General features: G+C 47.3%; 1 protein-coding gene across 4 annotated transcripts in view; it reads right to left on the bottom strand.

Annotated features, from left to right (window-relative positions):
• Positions 1 to 26,209, bottom strand: part of LOC137562574 (NXPE family member 3-like) — a 176,383-nt gene extending 150,174 nt beyond the window's left edge. The window contains exon 1 of one of the 4 annotated variants that reach the window (XM_068274058.1): positions 26,165 to 26,209. The gene's annotated coding sequence lies outside the window, so the exon portion shown is untranslated. Of the gene's footprint in view, positions 1 to 7,209; positions 7,295 to 26,164 lie in introns of those variants that run through there. The other 3 variants (XM_068274056.1, XM_068274057.1, XM_068274059.1) reach the window with 3 other exon arrangements.
• Between the last annotated feature and the right edge of the window lie 1,323 nt (positions 26,210 to 27,532).

The following is a 27,532-nucleotide window of genomic DNA, read 5'->3' as shown; positions in this document are numbered from 1 at the left end:
ACTGATTGTATTAGTATTGTAGTTATATACTGTAACTGTACTAGGACACTCACTGTCACTGTTCATAGGCTACTAGCTGCTCCTGCGTGTGTGCACTCACTGTCTGTGTACACACTACACACACTCTATTTCCAAGTTCTGATAACTGATTGATTATTGTAATTGAATATTGTAATTAGTTAGTTGTACTCACTGTTACTACTTACTGTACTAGGAGTCTAGGACACTCAGTCACTGTTCATAGGCTACTAGCTCCTGCGTGTGTGCACTCACTGTCTGTGTACACACTACACACACTCTATTTCCTTCTGATAACTGATTGATTATTGTAATTAGTTAGTTGTACTTACTGTTACTACTTACTGTACTAGGAGTCTAGGACACTCAGTCACTGTTCATAGGCTACTAGCTCCTGCGTGTGTGCACTCACTGTCTGTGTACACACTACACACACTCTATTTCCTTCTGATAACTGATTGATTATTGTAATTAGTTAGTTGTACTTACTGTTACTACTTACTGTACTAGGAGTCTAGGACACTCAGTCACTGTTCATAGGCTACTAGCTCCTGCGTGTGTGCACTCACTGTCTGTGTACACACTACACACACTCTATTTCCTTCTGATAACTGATTGATTATTGTAATTAGTTAGTTGTACTTACTGACTGTTACTACTTACTTACTTACTTACTGTACTAGGGACACTCACTCAGTCACTGTTCATAGGCTAGCTCCTGCGCGTGTTTGCGCTTGCGTGCACTCACTGTCTGTAGTGTACACACACTAAATTTACTTGTGATTACTGATTATTGTAACTGCTAGTTGTACTTCCTGACTGTTACTACTTACTTACTGTACTAGGGACACTCACTCAGTCACCTCACCCACCAACCCACTCCATTAAAGTACCCCACTTTTCACCCGCCCTTTTAAAAAACTTTTGTCTATACGCCCAAAACATCGAAGATGTCTGGAAGTGGCAGCCAGCGCGGTTTGGGCAAGGGGAAGGGCAGCAAGGGAATCAGGAGGAGAGGGAGCAGCATTGTGGCAAGCCGCGGGCGCGGGCGCGCCACCATGCACAGTTCCGCAGCAGCAGCAGCAGCGTCAGTGGCTAACATTCCTCCCATAGCCACTGGCCGTGGACGCCTTGGGCGCCGCCCAGCAGGAGCATCTGCAACTCACGCTGCAGAGACACAGCAGCAGCAGCGTGTAGCACCTGCTCCGATTTTCCTCCAGCCGGGTCGGAAACGTCCCATTGAGGAAAAGCATGCAGACACTGTGGTGCAACTCATGACGGAGGATGAGCAGCCCGCCATCAGCTCTGCATCTGAGGCCTCCACCCTCACCACCACCACCACCACCCCTGTTCGCAGCAGCCGCCCAGCAGGGTCTGGGGAGGAGGCCAGTTCACCGTCACTCGCCGACCTGTCATTCAGCAGTCTTTTGACCCCAGGCATCATGAGTAAATTGTCTGCTGTTGTTGGCGATCTTGAGGAGGAGATGCTGATGGGCACTTTGGGGGATGAGGGATTGGACAGCAAGACTGTGGCGACAGTCAAGCAGCCCATCCATGCATCAGGAGAGGAGTTTGGGGGGTCCTCATCCCAGCAGGACATGTTTCAGGAGGGGGAGGATGTTGATGACCCGGTGACAGACAGAGACTGGGTGCCACCACCTCCAGGGGATGTCGTCCTCAGCAGCTCTGAGGAGGAGGAGGAGGAGGATGCTCTTGTGGGCCTTGCAAGGAGGCGCATCATTGCAAGCATTGGCAGCAGCAGTAGGCAGGTCCCACAGCCTGCTGGTGTCTCAGGCTCAGCAGCAGCAGCATCTGCCAGTACCACCACCAGCCGCACCCAAGCCCCCCAAGCCCCACCCCCAACCACCACAGGGAGACAGGCAGCAGCGCTTCCATGCCGTAGGGGGATGTTTCTGTCACCAATCTGGCGCTTTTTCACCATGCCCACAGTGTACAGCAAGTACGCCACTTGCAACCACTGTCAGCGGAAGTTGAGCAGAGGTGCAGACCCCTTAAAGTTCTGCACCAGCTCGCTCATCAACCACCTTGCTGCGAAACATTTCCACCAGCATCAGGAGTTCCAGAGGCTGAAGGCATCTGGTGCTGGCAGTGGCACCACACCCATCACTGCACAGCCTTCAGCAGCAGCAGCAACAGCAGCCACCCGCCCTCCTGCTCCTCCAGCAGCACCAGCAGGAGTGCGGAAACGCACTGCTCCTCCCCCCTCTGCAACTCCTGCCGCCGACACTGAGGCCTGTTCTGGCAGCCAGTCCTCAGTGGCCTCCTCCGCTGTGTCTGCTGATTCCCGTGCCAGCAAAAGGCCACGCCAGAGCCTTTTGAGCGAGTCCTTCCAGGGGGTGGTTAGGGCTCTGCCTCCCAGCAGCCGTCGCGTGCGGCAGCTGAACGGCTTGCTGGCACGGGCCATGTGCTCCCAACTCCTGCCGTACACGCTCGTGCAGGAGGGGAGCGACATTCGTGCGCTGCTTGCTTGCGCAGCCCCAGACTGGCAGCTCCCCAGCAGACACTTTTTCTCCCGCAAGGCCATTCCTGCACTGCACCGCTTTGTGATGGCCAATGTGGAGCGAGGGCTGGAGCACGCGGTTGGTGAAAGGGTCCACGTCACCATGGACTCCTGGAGCAGCCGCTTCGGGACAGGCCGCTACCTGTCCTTCACTGTCCACTGGGTCAGCTTGGTGGAAGGGGGTGAGGATGGGAGAGCAGCAGCGGGCACAGCAGCAGCAGCAACACAGTGGGTGGTGCCACCCCGCAGGGTCAGGGGAACTGCAGCAGGTTCCTCCGATCCTCTGCCATCCTCCGGCACACCTGGCCAAACCCCCCGCCTCAGCAGCAGCGTGAAGGCCCGCCACTGCCAAGCGCTGCTGCACTTGGTCAGCCTTGGGAAGACCAAGCTGACGGCAACCCATGTGTTGGCCAAACTCCAGGAGCAGGAGAGGATTTGGCTGACCCCCAGAGGCCTCAGAGTCGGAGAGGTGGTGGCCGACAATGGGGCCAATCTGGTTGCCGCAATAGACAGGGGAAACCTGACCCACATCCCTTGTCTTGCCCACGTGCTGAACCTGGTAGTGCAGAAGTTCTTGCGCACCTACCAGGGGATGGGCGAACTGCTGGAAACGGCAAGGAACGTTGTGCGTCACTTCCGGCGCTCGGCTGCAGCCTGTGCGAGCCTGGAAGACGTGCAAAAGGAGCTGGATCTGCCACGCCATCGGCTGATCCTTGACGTTCCGACTCGCTGGAACTCCACCCTGGCGATGTTGGAGCGTCTGGTTGAACAGAAGCGCGCTGTCAAACAGTACCTTGCCCTGGCCACTGTTTCCGCCGCTCAGAGAAGGGACAAGACCAGCAACATCCCGTCCATCGTCCCCGATGATGACTGGAGGCACATGCAGCAGGTGTGCTTAGTGCTGGCTCCCTTTCTGCAGGCCACTAACATGGTGAGCAGGGACCATGCTATGGTCTGCGAGTGGGTGCCCCTGGTTTGTCTGCTGAACAGGGCCCTCGATGCTTTGCTGGAACAGGGAGCGGCAGCCTTGGACCAGCAGGAGCGGCAAGCAGCTGCACAGTCCACCTCTGAGGGGGAGGAGGAGGAGGACTTGGTGGAGGTCCCTGACCTTGCTGCTGATGAGGGGGAGCAGCACAGTGCAGCTGAGTTGGTGCGGGGGTGGAGAGAGGATGAGGCTGACGAGGCAGAGGAGGAGGATGAGGACAGCAGCACTGCCGTCGATGTGCCAGCAGACGTGGCCCGCCTCTTCCCAATGGCAGCGCACATGCTGACGTGCCTGCGCAGAGACCCCAGGGTGATCCAGATGAAGCAGAGGGAGGACATCTGGATCAGCATGATGTTGGACCCACGCCTCAAGGGGAAGTTGAGCCAGTTCCTGCCGCCTGCAGGAGGAGACCCAGCGCAACAAATAAGGAGCTTGCAGCAGGCCCTTGTTGAGCGCTTGGAGGAAGCCTTCCCCCAGCCTTCCACCCCCACTGTCCAGCAGCCAGCACAGAGGCAGCAGCAGGTGCCTGCATCCAGCAGCAAGCGCCCCACAGACCTGCTGTCTCTCAGCCACGAGCTCTACAGGACTGTAGAGGCTCCGGCAGCAGTGACTAGAGAGGAGGTGCATGCAGCAGCATCCTCCACCGGTCACAGCCAGCGCCTGACCCGCATGGTGGCTGACTACATGGGGTCCTACAGCGGGCTTGACAGCGATGCCCCTGTTGATCCCATGGAGTATTGGGTCAAGCGCCTGGAGATCTGGAGCGAGCTGGCGCAGTACGCCCTGGAAGTGCTGTCCTGCCCCCCTTCCAGCGTGCTGTCCGAGCGCTGCTTCAGTGCAGCTGGTGGCGTGGTCACCGAGAAACGCTCACGTCTGTCTCACAAGTCTGTGGACAGACTGACGTTTCTCAAGATGAACCAGGCGTGGGTGGAAGGCGAGTTCCTGGCCCCTGTTGTCGGCGAGAGGGGGACATGAACTGGCTAAGAACCATCGTTAATGTGCCTTACCACCCTTTACCACCTCCTGGCTCCTGCTCACTAAGCCAGCCTGGTTCACTTTGACTATTACGTCGCCTGCAGCCACACATTTTACACCTACAGTGGGCTGCTGTGTGCTGCTGCTGCTGTCTGTCTGTGTTTCCCACCGCCAGGGTACACAGATTTACCTTCTGCTGCCACTCTGCCACCAGCTATTACGTCAAAAAATAGCTATATATCTGTGTAATTGGTTGTAAAACCAAAACTACAAAACCATTACAAAAAAAGGTTTAATTTTTCTGAGGTGCCCGGGTTGAAAACTGTGTTGTCCCAGTTGTGTATTGGACACAATGTGGGCTGCACGACCGCTGTCTGGGACCTCCTGTTGTGTTTATTTACGGCCTGGTATCACCGCTAGGTACCAGGGCTATTATGTCACGCTGTCTACCTGCTGCCACACTCACACTACTCCTCCATTACTCCTGCTGCTGCTGTCTGTCTGTGTTTCCCACCGCCAGGGTACACAGATTTACCTTCTGCTGCCACTCTGCCACCAGCTATTACGTCAAAAAATAGCTATATATCTGTGTAATTGGTTGTAAAACCAAAACTACAAAACCATTACAAAAAAAGGTTTAATTTTTCTGAGGTGCCCGGGTTGAAAACTGTGTTGTCCCAGTTGTGTATTGGACACAATGTGGGCTGCACGACCGCTGTCTGGGACCTCCTGTTGTGTTTATTTACGGCCTGGTATCACCGCTAGGTACCAGGGCTATTATGTCACGCTGTCTACCTGCTGCCACACTCACACTACTCCTCCATTACTCCTGCTGCTGCTGTCTGTCTGTGTTTCCCACTGCCAGGGTACACAGAATTACCTTCTGCTGCCACACTGCCACCAGCTATTACGTCAAACAATAGCTGCTCACATAATTACTCCTCCATTCCTCCTCCTGCTGCTGCTGCTGTCTGTCTGTGTTTCCCACCGCCAGGGTACACAGATTTACCTTCTGCTGCCACTCTGCCACCAGCTATTACGTCAAAAAATAGCTATATATCTGTGTAATTGGTTGTAAAACCAAAACTACAAAACCATTACAAAAAAAGGTTTAATTTTTCTGAGGTGCCCGGGTTGAAAACTGTGTTGTCCCAGTTGTGTATTGGACACAATGTGGGCTGCACGACCGCTGTCTGGGACCTCCTGTTGTGTTTATTTACAGCCCTGGTATCACCGCTAGGTACCAGGGCTATTATGTCACGCTGCCTGCCTCATTGACTGCATGCTGCCACACACTCATCCTCCTCCTCCTGCTGCTGAATTTACCTCCTGCTGTCTGTGTGTTTCCACTGCCAGGGAGCACATACAATGGCGCTTCCAACATGCGTGCGCCACCAGCTATTTGTTGTTACGCTCAAAAATAGCTGCATTTCTTTAAAAAAAAAAAATGAAAAGAGAAATAAGTGAAGAAGAAGAAGACGATATAGGAGAAGATGAAGAAGAAGAAGATGAAGAAGAAGAAGATGAAGAAGAAGAAGAAGAAGAAGAAGAAGAAGAAGAAGAAGAAGAAGAAGAAGAAGAAGAAGAAGAAGAAGATGATGAAGAAGAAGAAGAAGAAGAAGAAGATGAAGAAGAAGAACAAGAAGAAGAAGAAGATGAAGAAGAAGAAGAAGAAGATGAAGAAGAAGAAGAAGATGAAGATGAAGAAGAAGAAGATGAAGAAGAAGAAGAAGAAGAAGAAGAAGAAGATGAAGAAGAAGAAGAAGAAGATGAAGAAGAAGAAGAAGAAGAAGAAGAAGAAGAAGAAGAAGAAGAAGAAGAAGATGAAGAAGATGAAGAAGATGAAGATGAAGAAGAAGATGAAGAAGATGAAGAAGAAGAAGATGAAGAAGATGAAGATGAAGAAGATGAAGAAGAAGAAGATGAAGAAGAAGAAGAAGAAGAAGAAGAAGAAGATGATGAAGAAGAAGAAGAAGAAGATGAAGAAGAAGAAGAAGAAGAAGAAGAAGAAGAAGAAGAAGAAGAAGAAGAAGAAGAAGAAGATGAAGAAGAAGAAGAAGATGAAGATGAAGAAGAAGATGAAGATGAAGAAGATGAAGAAGATGAAGATGAAGATGAAGAAGATGAAGAAGAAGATGAAGAAGATGAAGATGAAGAAGATGAAGAAGAAGAAGATGAAGAAGAAGAAGAAGAAGACAATATAGAAGAAGAAGAAGAAGATATAGAAGAAGAAGAAGAAGATATAGAAGATAAAGAAGAAGAAGAAGAAGAAGAAGTATATACAGTACTGAACAAAATTCTGGACACAACTTCTCTTTTCACCTTTTTTTTTTTAAAGGAACATCCCCACATAATCACTTGCTGTTGTTACTTGGAAAAAAATATGTTTCTTGCATCATTCACCCTCAAAACAAGTGTTGGGAAGCTATTTAAGGCCAATTCGAATAGTCAGCTCGAATAATGAGCTCGAATACCGACTCGAATAGTGAGCTCGAAGTCCGAGGTCGAATCGAATAGTAAAATTTATTCGACTCGAATATTCGACTGACCTCGAATAATTTACTATTCGAATTCGACCAAACTCGAATTTTAAAAAGGGGTATTTGAGCACCACTACACTATCCAGCCAAATGTTACAATCAGTCAGAAAAAATTGATTGCAATTCTTAAATTGAACAGATATTTAAAAAATTGTATGGTGTGTGGTCACCTTTAGAGCCAGCTCGTTCGCGAACGACCCATCACTACTCTGCAGCGTTGTTAGTGCCTGGCAGCTTGCTTATATTGAGGCGGAGGAGAGCAGCCCGAACTTCAAATGGAAAGTGCTGATCATTGCACAGCACTCCGGGCAGCTTCAGGAGGTCGGGTGCAGGGGAAGCAGTGCTGAGTGCAGTCTGAGCCTGTGCGCGGTCTGCAGGTCTGTCAGAGACTCTTGCTGACTGTGAGTGCCAGGGAGGGGGGATGGGCTCTCTCATGCTGAACTTTTGCAAGTCCTGGCCAGCGTGGAGGGGAGGAGGATGTTTTGTTTTGTAGAGGGCTGAGGAGCAGACGGAGAATTCGGAGAATTGGAGAATTCGCAGCCCTCCCTTATACTGAGGAGAAAGCCTGTCACCTGGATGGGGGGAGGTGGCGGGGGCGGGAGGTGGAGAGTGGACTGTGTGAGTGTCACACTGTGCTGGTTTGTTTATTTTGGTGGTGGATTGGAGGCAAAGCAGGCTTTTCTGTGTCAGGTAGCCTCAGAGCAGGGACAAGGTCTTCCAGCACCCAAGGCTGAGACACCAAAGTGCACCCCTCCATCCCTCCCACCCCAGCCGTCACACACTGATTGATATTAGACTAAGAGGCGCCACAGGGCCCACAACCTCCCCAACACCTTAATATCTAGTTATCTGGCTTGCAGTCACTGCTATGTATCCCCTTTTCTTATTTTTTTTCTGCTTCATACACAATAAGTAATGACAACTGAATGAATTGTGCGCCCCCTCCTACACTGCGCCCTGAGGCTGTAGCCTCTCCAGCCTATGCCTCGGCCCGGCCCTGGGTAGCCTGGCCTGCAGTATCACAGCCCCCACAACCTCTCAGGTATGCAGGCATTGCAATTTTCCCATCAGATTGATGGGTTGTTTGATAATTTCTGGTATGTCCGTTCTGCTGATCTTCAGATCAGTACTTCCCAAAATCGATCCCTTTCTCGATCATGAGCAGATTGGACATGCTGTAATTTATCGATTGATTCATCGATCTGATGGGAAAATGTCATCGTGTGTACCAGGCATTAGTTCAGGGCAGGCCAGAACACTGAAAACCTGCCTCACTTATAGCACAGGTTGGAGGGGCGGCATCTACAGAGAGCAGGGAAAACATCGCACTATAGCAGCCGAACGCTACTGCTCCATTTTGACCCAGTCCAGAAATAAATAATGCGTTTTTTTTTATTGAAATGCAATGCTCAGACCTGCCTTTCCCTCACAGAGTCACATTTTGCTAGGCACTTGTGTGTCACAGATTTCTGCAGGGCTGTGGAGTCGGTACAAAAATTCACCGACTCCTCGACTTCGACTCCTCTAATTTGCATATTACAATCTTATTGATTGAAAGTATGTAACAAAATTCGTCTCTTAACTGCCAACGCTTAGGAATTTTAAAAGACAACTGAAGTGAGAAGGATATGGAGACTGCCATATTTATTCTCTTTAGTCATAGACTTAGGCAATGTGACTGTGAGTACATGTAAGAATGTGCAGATACTCTGCAGGAGAATGAGGCGGTTATTCCTCTATAAGGCCCCGTTCACACTTGCGTTCTGGGATGCAAACGGACCGGATCCGGACCGGTTCCGATCCGGATCCGGTCCATTTGCATCAGGCATGAATACGGCTGCCATCCAGATCCGTTTGGTAAAAATAGATAAATAAACGATTAGAATTGTTGGGGTGTGGGAGGTCAGCAGAAGCTGCACCTGTAGAATCAGGTCCTCCGCTGTTTAGGGCCTCACCTCCACCTCCGACATACTGCCAACAGCTCCAGTACTAAAGTCACTGCTGCTCTATTCCAGAAATGCTGGGCCCATGTGTCCCCATCCAAAATGGCCGCTAGAATACGCATAGGAAGTGGGGTAGAACGTCTGGTTTTGATAGCCAGTGTGTTCTGTGCTTCCGTTTCCCATTGGTTTTCTATTTTCGGATGGTGCAGTCAGGCTCCGGTCCGGGTGCGTGGGCCGGATGATCCGGACCCAAAAAATAGAGCATGTTGGAAAAGTGTCCGGAGTCCAGATCCAATCCGGCTCCGTTCTGTACGGAACAGACGCATGTGAACGTCCGCATAGACTTTGCATTGCTATGCGGAACGTACGTTCCGTTTGTACAGTATACGGTCCAGATCCGATCAGGCGAATCCGGACAGCGAACGCTAATTTGAACCAGGCCTTACACATTCTCCATGTGCAATCTGAACATCTAATAGGCCCTAGGCAATGTAACAGGGATGCTCAAATCCGACCCGGGAGACACGCGTTGCCTCCCACGATGCACTCCAACCATACCTGTTCTGTTCAGTGAACCTGCCACTGTATACCTGTTCTGTTCAGTGAACAGTTTGGTGTGTCAGTGTGAAGCAGTACCTTAATTACACTACTTGATTGATGTATACACATGCAAGATGTTTTAAAGCACTTTAGGCCTGTCATTTAGCATTCAATATGATTTCTGCCCTTAAAACGCTGCTTTGCGTCAAATCCAGATTTTTCCCGGGGACTTTTGGCATGTATCCCACTCCGCCATGCCCGCCTCCAGGTGTTAGACCCCTTGAAACATCTTTTCCATCACTTTTGTGGCCAGCATAAATTTTTTTTTTTCAAAGTTCGCATCCCCATTGAAGTATATTGCGGTTCGCGAACTTTAACGCGAACCGAACCTTCCGCGAAAGTTCGCGAACCCGGTTCGCGAACCTAAAATCGGAGGTTCGGCCCAACGCTACATGGCATTGAGTTTATTTCTTGCTGTCTGAAGCTGTATCAAGATGTCTCCCCCAGAGCTGTTTTTGTGTTTGCACTCAAGGTTGCGTATTTCCTGCAGTAGCCCTTGAATATCAGAAAGCCTCGTAATACGCACTTATGTGCCTCCCATACGATGGAGGGGGACACACCCTGGACATCATTGAGATGAAAGTAGTTTCGTATCTGTTCTTTTATCGCCTCTCTAACCCAGTCATCTTGCAGCATAGTGACATTTAGCCTCCATGAAAAGGGTTTCTCTCTTTTGGATTTGCAGTTAAAGAGGAGCTGTAAGGTATAAGGTCTCAGAGAAAATAAACACATATATCAGTAGCTAAAGATTGGCTGTACTTACATTACATATGCATTTCACTGTCCACGTTTGGATTTCACAGAATTTGTATATAGTATATGCAGAGATAGATGCTCCTGACAGCTCATGGCAGGCTCCATGTTTTTCTGTCAAATGTGTCGTCATGTCCTGCCTGCTTCCTGATCACAGAAAAGCTGGTACTAAATAACACAGTGTGCAGTGAATATTAATGAGCCATGTGGGCTGGCTAGGAACAATAGCTGACTCCTGCAGTGTACTCTGCCCGAGATTTATCAGTGCTACACGCTGGACTGATTACACAAGCTGCTGTAACGTCTCATTAGCAGCCGAGGGGAGGGCCCCAGAATGCTTTGCAGTATAGTATGCGGCTTGCGTCCTGCTTAGGTCTAACAGTTTGCTGATAAGCACACATCAAAGGTAACTGAGATTTTTATCTTCACTAATGGCTTTTGGGCTTCCTTCTAAACTGTTTAACACAGGAGAATAGAGGTTTAAATTAGCTTCTGCAGCCTGACAGTTACTCTTTAAGAACTGCGCTTACTGGCAAATGATCCGAGTATGAAATGATGCCAATGTCCGCAGCCACATGCTCAGACAGGAGATTATGTGAAAGAAGGATATAATCGATTCTTGTGTACACGTTATGTACGTTTGAATAGTATGTGTAATCTCTTGCGTCCGGGTGTGTCACCCTCCATACGTCCACCAGTTGTCTCTCGTGGAGTGCCCTTTTAATTCTATTTAGTTTTGCGGGTGCCACCGCGGATTTGCCATGTGAGTTGTCTGCCTGCTGATTTAGTGCCACATTCAGGTCCCCTCCAATAATAACACTGCCCTCCATGAAATTATCCAGCTCTGAAAGGAACTTCATCATAAATTTATCTTGGTCCTCATTAGGGGCATAAACTGAGCCCAGAGTGTATTTTTGGTCCTTTATGAGCCCTTTCACCAGATCAAATCTACCCTGCTTATCTCGTCTGACATCAATTTCAGTGAAGGGGAGTGTGCCAGCAATCAGCACTGCTGTATGAGATAGGGAAGTGCTTATTTTTTAAATTAGGATGATTATCTTCCTTGAAATGCGTCTCTTGTATCATAACTATGTGTGCTTTCTGTGGGGATGGTCGGAAATGCCAATTTCCGATTCCGCGGTAAATCCGCATTCCGCCATTGCCAAATACCGATTCCGCTTTCCGCTACCAAATTCCGCATTCCAGTGCGGAATTTCCGCCGGAAATCGTGGAAATTCCGCCCGACTTTAACATCGATTTTCTCAAAAACTATAAGGTCTTTTTGAAAACTTTTTTTTCATCTTGTTCAGACGATTCGGTTTAATAAACCCTGAAAATTTGGTGTTTCTAGGACTTACGGGGGCTTTGCTATTAACCGTTAAAGTCGGCGGATTTTTACTGTAATGTAAATGCAGAAAATAGGAAGATGCAGATTTTCTGCATTTTACATTGCAGTAAAAATCCGCCGACTTTAGCGGTTAATAGCAAAGCCCCCGTAAGTCCTAGAAACATCAAATTTTCAGGGTTTATTAAACAGAATCTCCTGAACAAGATGCAAAAAAAAGTTTTCAAAAAGACCTTATAGTTTTTGAGAAAATCAATGTTAAATTCGGGCGGAATTTTCACGATTTCCTGTGGAAATTTCCGCGATTTCCGGAGGAAATCGCCTAACGCACTTGCATTACCGATTTCCGTATTCCGATGCGGAAATGCAATTTCCGCGGAATCGGAATGAGCATCCCTAGCTTTCTGCTTCCACATGTCTGTTAGCAGTATTCTTCTCAGGGATATTAAAGAAAACCCGAGGTGTGTTTAACCATCTTAGCGGTATGGACGAGCTCAGCTCGTCCATCACCGCCGATGGCTGCCGCTCAGGCCCTGCTGGGCCGATTTTGTTGAAATAAAAAGCAGCACACGCAGCCGGCACTTTGCCAGCCGCGTGTGCTGCCTGATCGCCGCCGCTCTGCGGCGATCCGCCGCTAGCAGCGGTGAAATAGGGTCTCCCCAGCCGCCTGAGCCCTGCGCAGCCGGAACAAATAGTTCTGGCCAGCGCTAAGGGCTGGATCGGAGGCGGCTGACGTCAGGACGTCGGCTGACGTCCATGACGTCACTCCGCTCGTCGCCATGGCGACGAAGTAAGCAAAACACGGAAGGCCGCTCATTGCGGCCTTCCGTGTTACTTTTGGCCGCCGGAGGCGATCAGAAGAACGCCTCCGGAGCGCCCTCTAGTGGGCTTTCATGCAGCCAACTTTCAGTTGGCTGCATGAAATTGTTTTTTTTTAATTTATAAAAAACCCTCCCACAGCCGCCCTGGCGATCTTAATAGAACACCAGGGTGGTTAAAGAATGTTATCTGCATACAGAGGCTGGATCTGCCTATACAGCCCAGCCTCTGTTGCTATCCCAAATCCCACTAAGGTCCCCCTGCACTCTGCAATCCCTCATAAATCACAGCCGTGCTGTGAGGCTGTGTTTACATCTGTAGTGTCAGTCTCAGCTGCTCCCCCGCCTACTGCATAGCTCTGGTCCCTGCCCCCGTCCCTTCCCTCCAATCAGCAGGGAGGGAAGGGATGCAGGCGGGGACTGGAGTTCTGCAGGAGGCGGGGAGAGCAGCAGACTGACACAATAGAGATAAACACAGCCAGCTCTGACAAGCTGTTTGTCAGCAGCGCAGCTGTGATTTATGAGGGATTGCAGAGTGCAGGGGGACCTTAGGGGGGTTTGGGATAGCAACAGAGGCTGGGCTGTATAGGCAGATCCAGCTGCTGTATGCAGATAATATTCTTCAAACCCACCTCGGGTTCTCTTTAAGGCCCTTTGAGTTAATGGAAATAACTTTCATATGAGCCATTTTAATGTGTTTCTGTTTTGCCTATCACCTAGAGCTACGTCCAGAGGAAACCCCAACATATTAACCCCATGTAAACAAACATACAGGAAAGTGGGATCTTGTAACCAGATCCTTGTCTTCAACATGAAGAAAAATACAACATAAGCTTTCGCTACGAGCATTCCCCTGTCTTGCAGGGTGTACCTATGTGGGATGTGAGATACCATACCACGAACGTGAGACCGGGATCTCCCTTCCCACTCGCCATTTTAACTTTTAAACACTTTTTTTTACCATATTCATATTCGGTGGGAGTGGTCTGATCTGAAGGGGTGTGCATTTTGGTGTATCACACAGTTCCCCATCAGGTCCTCCATGCTGTTTATGCACTGTGATTCGTTGATTCAAACACTGACCACCGATTGGTGCTACTTGTGTATATAAGGAATGGTGGAAGGTGATTGTTTGTATTGCAGTTTTTTTGACAACTTGATAAAGAGCCCTATGGCTCGAAACAGCGGTCTGTTGTTGTAATATCACTGCTGATTTTAATCCATGTGATCAATAAAGAGATGACTTTTTTCCTCGCTGGTGCCTGCTCCATGTGGATTTACTAACTTTTAAACACAAAATACAATTGACTCCGTTGAAGATGTGTCCTTCTGGACCTCCCCTAGACACCACACAAGGCCCTTCGTATGGGTAGTTATTCTGGCCCCCCTATGCATCCCATGGGACCCGTACTCCCGAATTCAGATGAACCACGGTGAGGGTAGACTCCCCTCTGTTGAAACCGAGTTTGATGGGGCGGAGCATATGACTCCCAGGTCTACCATGTTGGTCACCCTACTCTGGCTCTCCAGTTATCTACAGTGTTCGGTATATCCACCGGGATGACAGACCACTACCGTAGACTCTATCGCAAGTAATAAACAGATCTCATATGAGTCCACAGACAGTAGAGTGTCCTCCCTGTGAGGTGTCGGTATAGGGAAATATAACTTATTCCCGATAAAGCCCGCTGCTAGGAGATCTAGTGTGCGGAAGGACCCACCCTGATATATGTCCGCCTGTCTGAAACCAGCATTCGTTGTAAGCTTAGACATCACATATATATATATACATATATATATATATATATATATATATATATATATATATATATATATATATATATACAGCTTTTGTAGGCAAAAGTACGTATGAGGACATACAGATTAGGAAAATTGCATCATAGAGGCTCATAAAGTTAGCTGAAAAGCAGCGTCCTGCAATAAAATCAACGGGGACTGACTGCACAGAAATAAGTAGGTCTTATTAGACTGCGGGCGCATCTTTTGGCTATCAGCCTGAGAAGGTCAGGAACCGTGTATGATATATTTCTTGCAGTAGTGACCTTGTCTGCATCCGAATGGAAGGCAGTTCTGGATCTCACGGGCCCCCCATAGAGGTCCCCCCCACCCCAAACGGAGAAGAGCCCCTTCACCCTCCTCATGCCAGGTACATTTCCCGCTCCTCTCGTCTCTCAGATATGAGTTAATGAGAGCAGGCTTGTGCATCTTGAAGAGCATGAAATAGAAGGAGCGTCTATGTCCCATCAGCACACAGGGGGGAAGTCTAGCAAGATTTGAGTAAGCAAAGTGTTATTTTGGGGCGAAACGCCCAGGTACTTATCTGTGAGTCCAGGAGAGTACTTCAGGACTAACTCTCTTCAGTTAATGCACCTCCGGTTGTGGGTTTCGAGACCCATTTCTCTGGCGCTTCACTCTTTGCGGTAGGCCCAGCAGCATTTTTTCCGGCTGCCACTCTGGTAGTTCCACGGTAGGGATACTCAGCTTCTGGAAAAGCTCCGGGAGCTCCGACGGAAGTTTCAGAGAGAAGTTTTGGTCATCCTTCTTAATGTGTAACTGGAAGGGGAAGCCCCAGTGATATGTTGCTCCCTCTTCCCTCAGAACCTTTAGCAGAGGTTGGAGCGCTTTTCTCTGCGCTAGTGTGCTTGGTGCCAGGTCCTGGTATAAGGATACTTGACTGCCGTTGTACTCAATACTATTTGCCTGCCGTGCTGCTACCATGATTGCCTCCTTAGTGCTGTAGTGATGCATTGCAGCCTGCAGATGACGTCTCTGGGCGGCTCATCTTCCGCTGGTTTAGGTCGTAGGGCCCTGTGTGCCCTATCAAATTTAATCTCCGGGCCATCTGGATGCTCTAGGAGGTTGTTGAAAATGGTCAAGAGAGCTGCGCCCAGTTGCTGAGGAAGGACTTCCTCTGTGAGGCCTCATACGCGAATATTGTTTCTGCAGCTCCTGTTTTGTAGATCTTCGAGCCCCGTTCTTAGTAGCGAATTAGTGGCCGCCTGTTGCTTTTTCTCCGCCGTCGCCTCCTGGAGCTCCGTTTTCATCGATGTTAGTTCCGCACGCATGGCGGCGGATTCCTCTTCAAGCACATGTATTCTCCCGCCATGTTCTTCTAAAGTCTCCTGGATCCCCTGCAGTTCTGCACGGGTGGTCGAGTTGATGCAGTCGGCGAGGTCAGAGAGATCCTCTTTTGTAGCGAGGCTATGCAGGTAATCTTTTATCTCGTTTAGAGACTTGGTTGTGGCAGTCAGTTTCTGTGGGCTGCTGCGATGGGGCCATGGAGGAGGCAGCGGCGGCCATCTTGGCTGATGTTTGTGTTGCAGAGTTTCTCGTCAGAAGCTGCAGTACCGAAGGTTGCTTGGCTTTTGAAGTTTTGTGCAGCGGGGATGTGTCCTGGACCTTCTTAGATCTCCTGGACATTGTTTGGGACCGCACAATCAGGAGTGTATGTGCCTTTTTAGCTCAATTTAGGCGAGTGGGAATGGGAGCCCTCTTGAAAGATGTCTTCACGCGGGCATAGCAGGCTCCGCCCCCCTCGACAGTCATTTTTTTGTATTGAAAATGCTATTTTCGATTTTAAGAAAATTTCTGCAAAAAATAGCTTGTATTGTTGTAGTAAAAATATCATTTTGCCGAATTTTTTTGTGCTTTTTGTGAATTATTATCTTCACATTTCATGTTTTTACCATGAAAATTGAGTGCGAAAATCGATAACCATAATTTTCTGAATTGAACATCTTTGCAAACATTTTTACTGCAAAAAGAATATTAGCATTTTTGCTTATTACTAGGCAGCATGTTCCCCAAACATGTTTAGGCAGCATTTCACATAAGTTAGCAGGGGGCTTGCATACATGGCGTTCTGGGGCCCAGGGCTTTTCAGTGCAGGGTGAGCGAATGACGACTTTCCCTGCTGCTGCACAAATTTGGGGAGATGTTAAATACTATTAACCCTCCGAGTCGTTGCAACTTGGAGGGAGATGTAACTCGGGGTCTTTGGCGCTACGCTTCCTAGCAGCAGGCAACGGGAAGCCCTGTTTCAACAGGAATTACCTAGTAATTATTGCCATGAATGTCTTTAACCTCCTTGGTGGTAACCCCGTGTGTGACACGGGGTAAACCGCCGGAGGGTGCCGCTCTTTGCCAGCTGCGTGTTTGGTCTGATCGCCGCCGATGCGCCGCTACCCGCCACGATACAGGCCCCCCCGCATACCCCTTGCACAGCCTGGCCAATCGCCACCAGGCTGCGCTATGGGGTGGATCGGGACTCCCTGTGACGTCACGACGTCGATGACGTCACTCCGTTCATCGCCATGGCGATGGGGGAAGCCCTCAAGGAAATCCCGGTCAGAACGGGATTTCCTTATGGGCAAGCGGCACCGGCAGCGATCGGAGGATACGGGGAATGCCGCAGGGAGGGGGGAAGCATATAGCTAGCGCTAGGCTAGCTACATGCTAAAAAAAAAAAAGTGAAAAAAAACCTCCCGCGGCCGAGCAGCCGCGGGAATTATACCGCCAGGGAGGTTAACAACTTGAGGACCATAGTCTTGCACCCCCCTAGTGACCAGGCTATTTTTTACAATTCAGGGTTCTGCAGCTTTAGGGCCCATTTCCACTTGTACAGTGCAAATTCGTTGGAAAAATGCGAAAAACCAATTCGCACGCTAATGTGAATCTTAAAGCGAATTTTACCGCAAATTCGCATACGTTTTTGTGTAAGTATGCAAATTTAACAATGTGAGTGCCTTTGTGCTTTTACATTGATTTTTAGGCGAAAATGTACACGAATTCGCATACCGAAAACGCATGCAAATTTCCTATTAAGTACATTGTATGCGAATCGCACACTGCCTTGTGTTGTGCGAATTCTGATGGCTCTGCTGTGCAGATTTTTCCTGCACAGAAAACCGCAAAGAATTCCTGACAAGTGGAAACAGGCCCATTCACTTGTATTGGTTATGGGAATCTGCATGCAGAAAACGCATGCAGATTCGCGATAGTGGAAACGGGCCCTAAAGGGCTTGTTGCAGGGCCGTACAACTCAGCACCAAAGTGTTCCCCCCCCCCCCCCACACACACACACACACGCACACTTTTCTGCCCACCAACAGAACTTTCTGTTGGTGGGCTCCGATTGATGCAGGGATGTTTATTTTTTTTAATTTATTTGTGGGGGGGGGGGGGTTATAAATTTGCCTATTTTTTTAATTTTTTTTTCTATCCCCTCCCTTCCTCCCCGCTAGCCAATGACAGCGATCGGCTGTCATAGACATCATCCAATGAGAGCCAATTGCTCCTGTGCCTTCCCGAGTGACGCGGCTGTCCCCAGTACAGCGCTGCCTTAGATCGCAGCGTTGTGCAATGTAAATAGACAGCGTTTTCACTGTCTAACAGTCTCCTAGCGGCGATCACCACTGGCAGACTGATGACGGAGCGGAGTGCGCGATCTCCTGCAAAAAAAAACAACTCTCAGGACTTGGCGCCAATCGCCGTTACGCAGTCCTGGGGGAGTGTGATGCGGTAATAAGGGGTTAAACGTAAACGTAAGGAAAGCATCTAAGCACCCCTTAAACACAGATATAGAATTTGCCATAACTACTTCCTGCATTCCACATTTTAATCACTAACCTTTCCTGGTAAGTGAGACCTTTCATCCCTCTAATCAGTTTTGTTGCTCGTCTCTGCACCTGCTCTAAAACTGCATTATCTTTCCTGAAATGCGGTGCCCAGAACTGAATGCCATATTCCAGATGTGGCCTTACTAGACAGTTAAATGGAGGCAATATTATGCTTGCAAAGTTTTTATTTCCCTTTTTAATGCATCCTAAAAATTGTATTTGCTTTAGCTGCAGGGGCTTGGCATTAAATACGATTGCTTAACTTGTTGTTAAGTACTTCTAAGTCCTTCTCCAAGTTTGATGTCCCCAACTGTATCCCTTTTATTTTGTGTGGTGCCAGACCAACCAATAGAGCCATAGCATTTGTATTTTTTGACCAAATGCTACAGATCTATTCACTGGGAGAGCTGTAAGGCCCCGTTCACACTTGCGGTTGTCTGCCAAACGGACCGGATGACCTGACCGGATCCGGACCGGATCCGGATCGGAACCGTACGGTTCTGATCCGGATCCGATCCGGATCCGGTCAGGTTGCATCAGGTGTTCATCAGGATGCGATCCGGATCCGTTTGGCAAAAGTTACGTAAAAAACAAAAAAAATGTTGGGGTCTGGGAGGTCAGCAGAAGGGGGACCTGTGGAATCAGGCCCTCCGCTGTTTAGCACTCACCTCCACCTCCAACATGCTGCCAACATCTCCAGCTCGTGCTGCTCCACTCCAAAATGCTTGCCCATGTGTCCCCGATCCAATATCGCCGCAACAATCCTCATAGGAAGTGGGGTAGAACATCCGGATTTTTAGCCAGTGTGTTGTGCGCTATCCGGTTCTCATTGATTTGTATTGGCCGGATGGTGCAGTCCGGCTCCGCCCCGGATACGGCTGCCGGAGGAGCCGGACCAAAAAATAGCGCATGTTGGAACGGACGCCGGAGTCCGGATCCGGTCCGGCTCCGGTCCGGACGAAACGGACGCATGTGAACGGTGGCATAGACTTACATTGCTATGCCGTGTGTCCGTTTCGTCCGTTCCGCATGCGGTGCGGCTCCGGCACGGCGATTCCGGATAGCCACCGCTAATGTGAACCGGGCCTAAAAGGTTGAGTGCATTCAACAGAATAATTTGGGAAATATCCACAAAACAAAATAAAAATTGCTGTGCGTGAGTCGGGCAAAGCAATATGTTCACCCCCTTGCACAGCGCACATTGAACGGCAGTTTTAGCATTGCTTTGTGTATATACCCTATTGTTTTAAAACATTCAAAAGATTGTTTTTACAAGGGCATAAAGTGATAATTTGCATATTCAGCAGCGGTGCATTGTGGGTAACTAACCACAGATGTTCGCTTAACCACTTTCCCCTCCACTACAGTATATCTACGTCAGCTGTGGCACCCTCCAAGCCACAGCAACATAGATATACTGACCTGTTTGCAGCCCTGCTGTGCACGATTGGGTGCACTTTAGAGCGCACCCCCCGGCACTGTCAGCTGCATTACTAATTGGTGGAAAGGAACATGTTCCCTTTTGGCTAATTAGTCCACCCCCCTCCCATGAATGATCGCTGCAGTAGTAAACTGCAGCGATCCTTCATCTGTCCCCCTCCGTGCAGAAATAGTTAAAAAAAAATGCACAAACAAGCAGTCTCACTCACCTTACCTCGGTCCTGCGACTATCCTGAAGCCCGAGCCTCCGATCACCGCTCTGCATTCAGCCGCATATTGCCGGAAACCTGTGTCCCGGCTTGATGACGTCTGATGGGGGGCAGGGGGCCATCTGGCTATCGATTCTTGGGGGGGAAGATATGTCAAGGGGGGGGTGTTAAACTGGGGGACATCTGCGTAACCAAGGGGAGGGGGGTTTAAAAATTTGGCACAACTGGGCACCTGGGGGGCCATAAATTAATACTGGGGGCACATTTGGCTATAATGGGGGGCAGCGCTAATCCTGGGGGATACATCTGGTTATAATGGGGTAATCCTGATCCCGGGGACACATCTGGCTATAAAGAGGGGCACTATTCCTGGGGGTGCATCTGTCAATATTCTGGGGGTGGCAAACACAGGGGACACATCTGGCTATGCTGGGGGGGCTGATATTGGGGACACATCTTGCTACACTGGGGGGGGGGTGATACTGGGGACACATCTGGATATCTATACTGGGGCGACTTTAACTGGTGGCACAGTTTTTATGTCAATCGCACTTTTTATTTTTTAAACAGAAAATGGTCAAAATTGAGAAATAATGCATTTTTTTATTTTTCCCCCTTTTTCCCATTAAAATGCATAGAGAGGAACATTTTATTTGGGACCAAATACCCCCCAATGAAAGCTTAGTTTGTCTTGAAAAAAACGATATATAGATCATTTAAGTGGCACGAGTACAGATGATGTTATTGGTGATTAAAAAGGGACACCGCTAAAGCGGCAAAACTGCTCTGGTCCATTGGGGGAAAACAAGGTCTGGATGCGAAGTGGTTAAAAGCTGAATTATCGCAAGTTTCCTTCTGTTTTAAGAAGGCAAATCACACCAAGCCTTGCTTTTTAGTAGAAGGGCTTTTCTTCTCCTTTTTAGTCCCCTATACATTCCTAGTGGTTTGGGTCACCCCGAGCTGCTTGATCACTCTGTTAGATTCTTTTGCAGTTTTTTTTTTTTAAATTGATGGTTTAAGAATATTGCATCAACTCTATTTGTAGCCTGTCCACGTAATGCTAGCCACACACACGTTTCAGTTGAGGTTGTTTAAAGAGGAACTGTGAAAATAATGTAATAAAAAAGTGCTTCATGTTTTACAATAATTATGTATAAATGATTTAGTCAGTGTTTACCCATTGTAAAATCTTTTCAATCCCTGATTTACATTCTCACATTTATTACATGGTGACATTTTTACTGTTGACAGGTGATGTAGCTGCTGCATGGCAGTTGGAAACAGCTGTAGACAGCTATTTCCCACAATGCAACAAGGTTCACAGACAGGAAACTGCCAGGAGTACCACGGTCCTCAGAGTTTCTTGTGGGAGGGGTTTCACCACAATATCAGTCATACAGCGCCCCCTGATGGGCTGTTTGTGAAAAGGAATAGATTCTTCATGTAAAAGGGGGTATCAGCTACTAATTGGGATAAAGTTCGATTTTATACTAGTAAGATTCCTGACAATTCTGGTATTTCAGCTCTGTCACTATTGATACAGCCATAACTTTATCATCACTAATGCCATCAAAGCGAGTCATATTTTTATGTGTTTTTTGGGGGGAGGGAGGGGGGGCAATTTAAGTTTTTTTCAGGAAATATTTTTTTACAAGAATTGTTTAATCCTACTAGTCTTTTGCAAAGGAAAAATAGGAATGATTTCAGAAAATACACTTTTTTATATTTTACAATTTTTAATTTTCAAGTACCACAGTTTTAACTCCTCAAAATATATTATGTGGCTTGTCCAGATTAAAATTAGACCACATATCAAGTTTGGGGTCACCAGTTCTGTACAGATACACTGCTAGGCAATAGCCTAGTGATGCAGCTATACAGCATTGGGTCCTCGAACTGTTGCCCTAGCGATTGCATCCGATCTCTACGGGTGTCCGACAGCCATTACAGGTGTCCACTAATCTTAAAGTGGTCTGAAACTCCGACATAAAAATGTGTTTTCCTACTTTTTATTACTCATACAGTTATCATATTTGCTTTTGTGCATATGTAATATTGTCTGTTTACAAATTACAAGTTTCCAAAGTACAGTTTATCGTACCCTGAAAGCTGCCATTGCATTTTATTCAAACTGCTTTTTATTATATATTAACATCTTCTAATGAGCATTTCTGAAGTGTGTGTGTGTGTGTGTCTGAAGCACAGAGGGTTCCTTTTCACTTGTTAGACTGTGTTTACACACATTGTAACAACATTGGAATGTAAACAAAGATTTGTTATTACAGTTTGGTTGTAGATTTGTAACAAATACTGTAGACGCTGATAGCGGCGCGACCGCCGCTTCCGCGTCTGACGTCACGCCTGTGCTCGCGGCGGCGTCTCCGGGCCTCCCGCCGATATCGGGGAGGTCCGGTTTGTCCAGGCTGCATGGGCAGCGACAAGCTCACGTGCGCGCTGAGTGCCAGCGTATTTATGGCTTGAGGAGATGTGTCAGCTGACTTGGTGGTCAGCTGACAGCTGCCTGTCATTCCCAGTATTCTGATTGGTTGGGCTTCTGGGGCAGCGCTGTTTGAATCTTCCACAGTATTTAAGGACCTGCTTGTCAGTTGCTCTTCGTCTGTTGTTGCTGAAACTTCGCAGTGAAAGCTCTCAGACCCTAGTCAGATCCGTGTGTGCTTGAACCGACATACCCCGGGGATTCGCACTTAGTTTAGGATTATTATTTCTATTGTTGTTTATTACTGTGTATGACCATTTGCCTGTACCTCTGACTACTCTTTGCTTCACGATTCTGTACCTTTTCCAATCTGATCTGCTGCCGACTTCTGCCTGAATAGTTACCCTGAGCTTGTCTTGCGATTCTGTACTTCTGCCAATCTGATCTGTTGCCGACTATTGCCTGTATACTCACGCTGATTTTGCCTCACGACTTTGTACGGCTCCCTGCACACTGCAAATCCGTTTTCCGATTCCGATTCCGTTTCCGATTCCGATTCCGATTCCGTTTCCGATTTTCCTTGAATACATTCAACAGAAAAACGGATCAAAAAACGCAGCATGCAGTTAAGATTAAAAATCTGAATCGGAATCGGATGTAAAAACAGATTAAAAAGCGGAATCTGAATCTGAATTGCTTGCAGTGTGCAAGAGGCCTACCTCTGACTGACCGATCCGTGATGACATTGCCTGTACGACCACTCTCCTGCTAGGGATAGCCCCAACACTAGGGGCTATCACTTTCTCGTGAATATTACGGTGCACCAAATCACGTGTGATTACACTCTAAATAAAATACTGACTATTGTGGTGTTAGAGCTATTGCTGATCATCACAAGATTGCAGCTGAATAGGAGGACAAAGTGCTTTTGTTCAACCATTTCAGTGATGTTCTGCTAAAACAAATTTCTGGTATAGTAGCTTTCAAGCTATGAGGAATCGTTTAGAGCAAAGTAGATATTCTGGCTTTCAGCCCACTTTAAGTCCAAGTATAGTTGACACAACGGTTAAATAGTTAGCTACTGGTTAAAACTTAACCACAGGGGAGGAATAAAAGACAATTTTTTTGTTTAAGCTTCTTAATTTTTTATTTTTTTTATTTTCAATGAATGATTGCTTCTATTTGCTACAGCAGCAATCGTTCACTTTTAATGGGGTGAACGCACAGTGATGATGGGGGCCCAAGCGCGCACGAGCAGGCGACTTTTAGTGCAGGACTCTCACATCCTGGAATCTACCGATTAGGACATGAGAGTCATGACCAGGAATCTTAAATGTTTAAAGGGACTTCCGATCCAATGAAAGAAGTGCATCTACGCTAAATTGAAAGGTAAAAAACGATCAATTAAATCTATTTTTTTTAGCTGATGGGAAAGTGAGAAAATGTATATGTGAGGCCTTGTTCACATTATAGGCGTTTTTGTAAAATTTTAAGCGCAGACAATTTTCAAAATCGCCCTGAAAGCACTTGTGCCATGATTCTCTATGAGAGAGTTCATATCAGAGCAGCCCGTTTGCGATCCGCTTTGTAAAGCGGTGCTTGGGCCATTTTTGAAAGGTATCGGAAAAACGCTCACAAAATCGCTTTGGCAAGCGATAGCGTGAGCTTTTTTTTAAAAAAAAAAAAAATACATTTGTATTTCTTTTTTTAGGATTTTTTTCCGGATCAAAAGACAGAAGCGCTCTGCAAAAGCGCCCACAAAAACGGGTGAATGCTAAAAAAATAGCGAGAAAACGCTTACAGAAACACGGAAAAAAAAGACCACCGAATGAAATGTGAACAAGGGCCTTAGGGAGGGATCGCGTTTGTGTCCGTGGTAAATGTAGACAATTCCTTGCAAGCCTACCTCCGCACTATACGTTACATAGTTATTTTGGTTGAAAAAAGACATACGTCCATCGAGTTCAACCAGTATAAGGTACAACACCAGCCTGCTCCCTCACATATCCCTGTTGATCCAGAGGAAGGCGAAAAAACCCTTACAAGGCATGGTCCAATTAGCCCCTAAAGGGAAAAATTCCTTCCTGACTCCAGATGGCAATCAGATAAAATCCCTGGATCAACATCATTAGGCATAACCTAGTAATTGTAGCCATAGATGTCTAATTGTAGCCATGGATGTGTCTGTCTGTGTTTTTATCTGCGTTTATTGCAGTTTCCAAGCTTCAATGAGGAATTGAATGCGTTGTGTGGAAAATTTGAGCAGGTTCTATACAGAATAACAGATGGCTCCTGGAAACGCAGTGGCCCCATAGGAAAACATTAGTTGCGTTTTCGCATTGCAGCAAAGCTCTGCACATTTTCATGAGTGTGACCCAACCTAATTGAATGGAAAAGATTATTTCAAACAATAACTAGGTGTTTAGTTTCTTTTTGATTATGTTAAAAATCGATAGTTGAAGAAGACTGCAATACAATCTTTACATATATAGCAGCATTACAACAGTGATTACGATGGTAATAAAGGGCGCAGGTGGCTAGTGGACAAATCGGGCGCCGCCATTCACTCCCATATTAATTATCGTTTACTGGGCGCCGAACAGGAAAAAAGGGCGCCCGAGAATAATAACGTTTTCCAACGGTGCCTGAAGATTTTTCATGCTTTATAAGGGCCCTTTTCCACCAGCGCGTTTGCGCTGGCTGAATCGCAAAAACGCAAACCGCTAGCGATTTTACAATCGCTACGGTTTGCTTTTTAACATAGGAATCGCGGTAGGTAATTTCCACTACCGCGATTCGTTTTTTACTTGATCGCGATCGCGCCGCGGAGCGACTTTTGCCGCGATTTTGCTATGCAGTGCATAGCATAGCAAAATCGCGGCCGCGAACGTCGGGGAATCGGCGGTAATTGCGATTCAGCAATCGCTAGCGTTCAGCGTGAACGCTAGCGATTGCTAGTGGAAAAGGGCCCTAACTGCTTGTGATGATTTACGTTTTCTATTTCAATAAAACATTATTTTAAATGTTATCCCTTTGGGCCCTTTTCCACTAGAGCGATTGTGATTGCTGAATCGCAAAATCGCAAATCGCTAGTGATTTTAAAATCGCTAGAGTTGTTACTTTATCATAGAAATCACGAGAAGTATTTTCCACTACAGTGATTCGATTTGGAAATCGCTAATCGCAAATCGCAATCGCTTGCTGGAGCGATTTTTACAATGATAATGCAATACAAATGAAAATCACAAATCGCAATCGCATAACAGAATTAATGAAAAATCGCAATCGCAATCGCTGGCGTTTGTGATTTGTGATTGCGATTGCTAGTGGAAAAGGGCCCTTAGTGTTTGTAAAACATTATTATTCACGAAACAAAGCAATCAGTACGTAACGTAAATTGTAATATATTTTATGTGATTACTAAGGAGGGTCTTAGGTTTAGGCACCACCAGGGGGGTCTTAGGTTTAGGCACCACCAGGGGGGTCTTAGGTTTAGGCACCACCAGGGGGGTCTTAGGTTTAGGCACCACCAGGGGGGTCTTAGGTTTAGGCACCAACAGGGGGGTCTTAGGTTTAGGCACCAACAGGGGGGTCTTAGGTTTAGGCACCAACAGGGGGGTCTAGGGGTTAGGGGTAGGTACAGGGAGGGTTACTTAGTATTTTTTTTTAAACGTTATTATACGTTTCACTTTTTAAATGGAAGATTAACGTTTTTACAATTGCCGATTTCATGCACATTATTTAATGATTTATAACTTTATAAAACATTCATTTTAAACGAAATACAGTACAATATATTTTTAAACGTTATCTATGCTTATCGTTTAAAACCCCGTGCCCTTTTTTCCCAGCTCCCCTTTTTAACGTACGCCCCCCCACCCTAGCTACTAGCATGCAAACCCCCTTATCTACATAATATAGCATTCTTCGGTTGTACTCACCCCTCCAATGCAGAAAGCACAGCATAGCAGGAGGCAGCACTGTTTCCAACTCATCATCCTTGCAACTGATGTCACCTGCTGATTGCTGCTGGTTATTACCTGACTCTGACACACCTGAGCTGTGAGCTCCTCCTGTGAGCCAGACTCATACACTCTGCCTGTCACATGCAGCTCTGTGACGTCGTTTCATGGATGTGTCAGCCAGACAGAGAAATAAACTTTTATTTATAAGTTGCTCCCATTTATATGTGTGCAACTAGTACATATGTATTACTTCTGTTGGATACAAGGGGCTTGATTCACTAAACCGTAATAACTCAAATATCAGACCTTATCAAAGATATCACACCTTATCAAAGGGGTTCTTTCGCGAAAAAAGTAGGCAGTTAAAAAATGTGACAGATGACAGGTTTTGGGCCAGTCCATCTTTTTAAGGGGGATTCTCAGCGCTTTCTTTGTTTTCAACAGCATTTCCTGAACAACAGTTGCAAAATCTAACTGACATAATAGTGTGCAAGTGATTAGGGAGGCCGGCTGGTATCTTGCTATTTTGGCAGTTAAACTGCTGTTCAGGAAATGCTGTTGAAAACAAAGAAAGCCCTGAGAATCCCCCTTAAAAAGATGGACTGGCCCAAAACCTGTCATCTGTCACATTTTTTAACTGCCTACTTTTTTCGCGAAAGAACCCCTTTAAAGATATCACACCTTATTAAAGTTAACTTGCGTTATCAGAGTAGCATAGCGAACGCTACAAACTTATGCCTGCTAATTGTCAATGGCACTCGTCCTGCCCTGAGCCCCTGCGGGTTCGTAGCGCTTTCCCTCCAGTATAGGTAGCCAGATGACTCCTTCCCCTTTCCCTCCAGTATAGGTAGCAAGATGACTCCTCCCCCTTTCCCTCCAGTATAGGTAGCCAGATGACTCCCTTAATCCCTCCTTTTCCCACCCCCCACCCCCACCTTTCAGTATAGGTAGCTAGCTCGCCTTCACATCACAGCAGCTATCTGTGTCACTCATTTCTTCACTCATCTCTAGTGCAGAAGCTTTCTCTTCCTTTCCATCTCCAATACTGCCCAAGTCCATAGCAGCCAGCCACAATGCAAACGTGCACAGAGAGCAAGGTGGCCGCTGCACAGGCGGCTAGCAGCAGAGTACTGCAGTCAGGCACTCGCCTGATCTCCCTGCATTGCAGCATTTGCAAGCTTGCAAATGCTGCACCAGTTTAGCCTGCTGTTTTGGTGCCCTTGCTCCTGTGGTGCTCTAGGCCATGGCCTAGGTGGCCTAGGCCTAAATCCGGCCCTGGGTGTGATATCTTTGATAAGGTGCGATATTTGAGTTATCACAGTTTAGTGAATCGAGCCCAAGGTG

This window comes from Hyperolius riggenbachi, chromosome 3 (genome assembly GCF_040937935.1).
Source record: "Hyperolius riggenbachi isolate aHypRig1 chromosome 3, aHypRig1.pri, whole genome shotgun sequence".
Taxonomy (NCBI): Eukaryota; Metazoa; Chordata; class Amphibia; order Anura; family Hyperoliidae; genus Hyperolius; species Hyperolius riggenbachi.
Note: the sequence above shows the minus strand (reverse complement) of the source record. Positions and strands in the feature narration are given on the sequence as shown.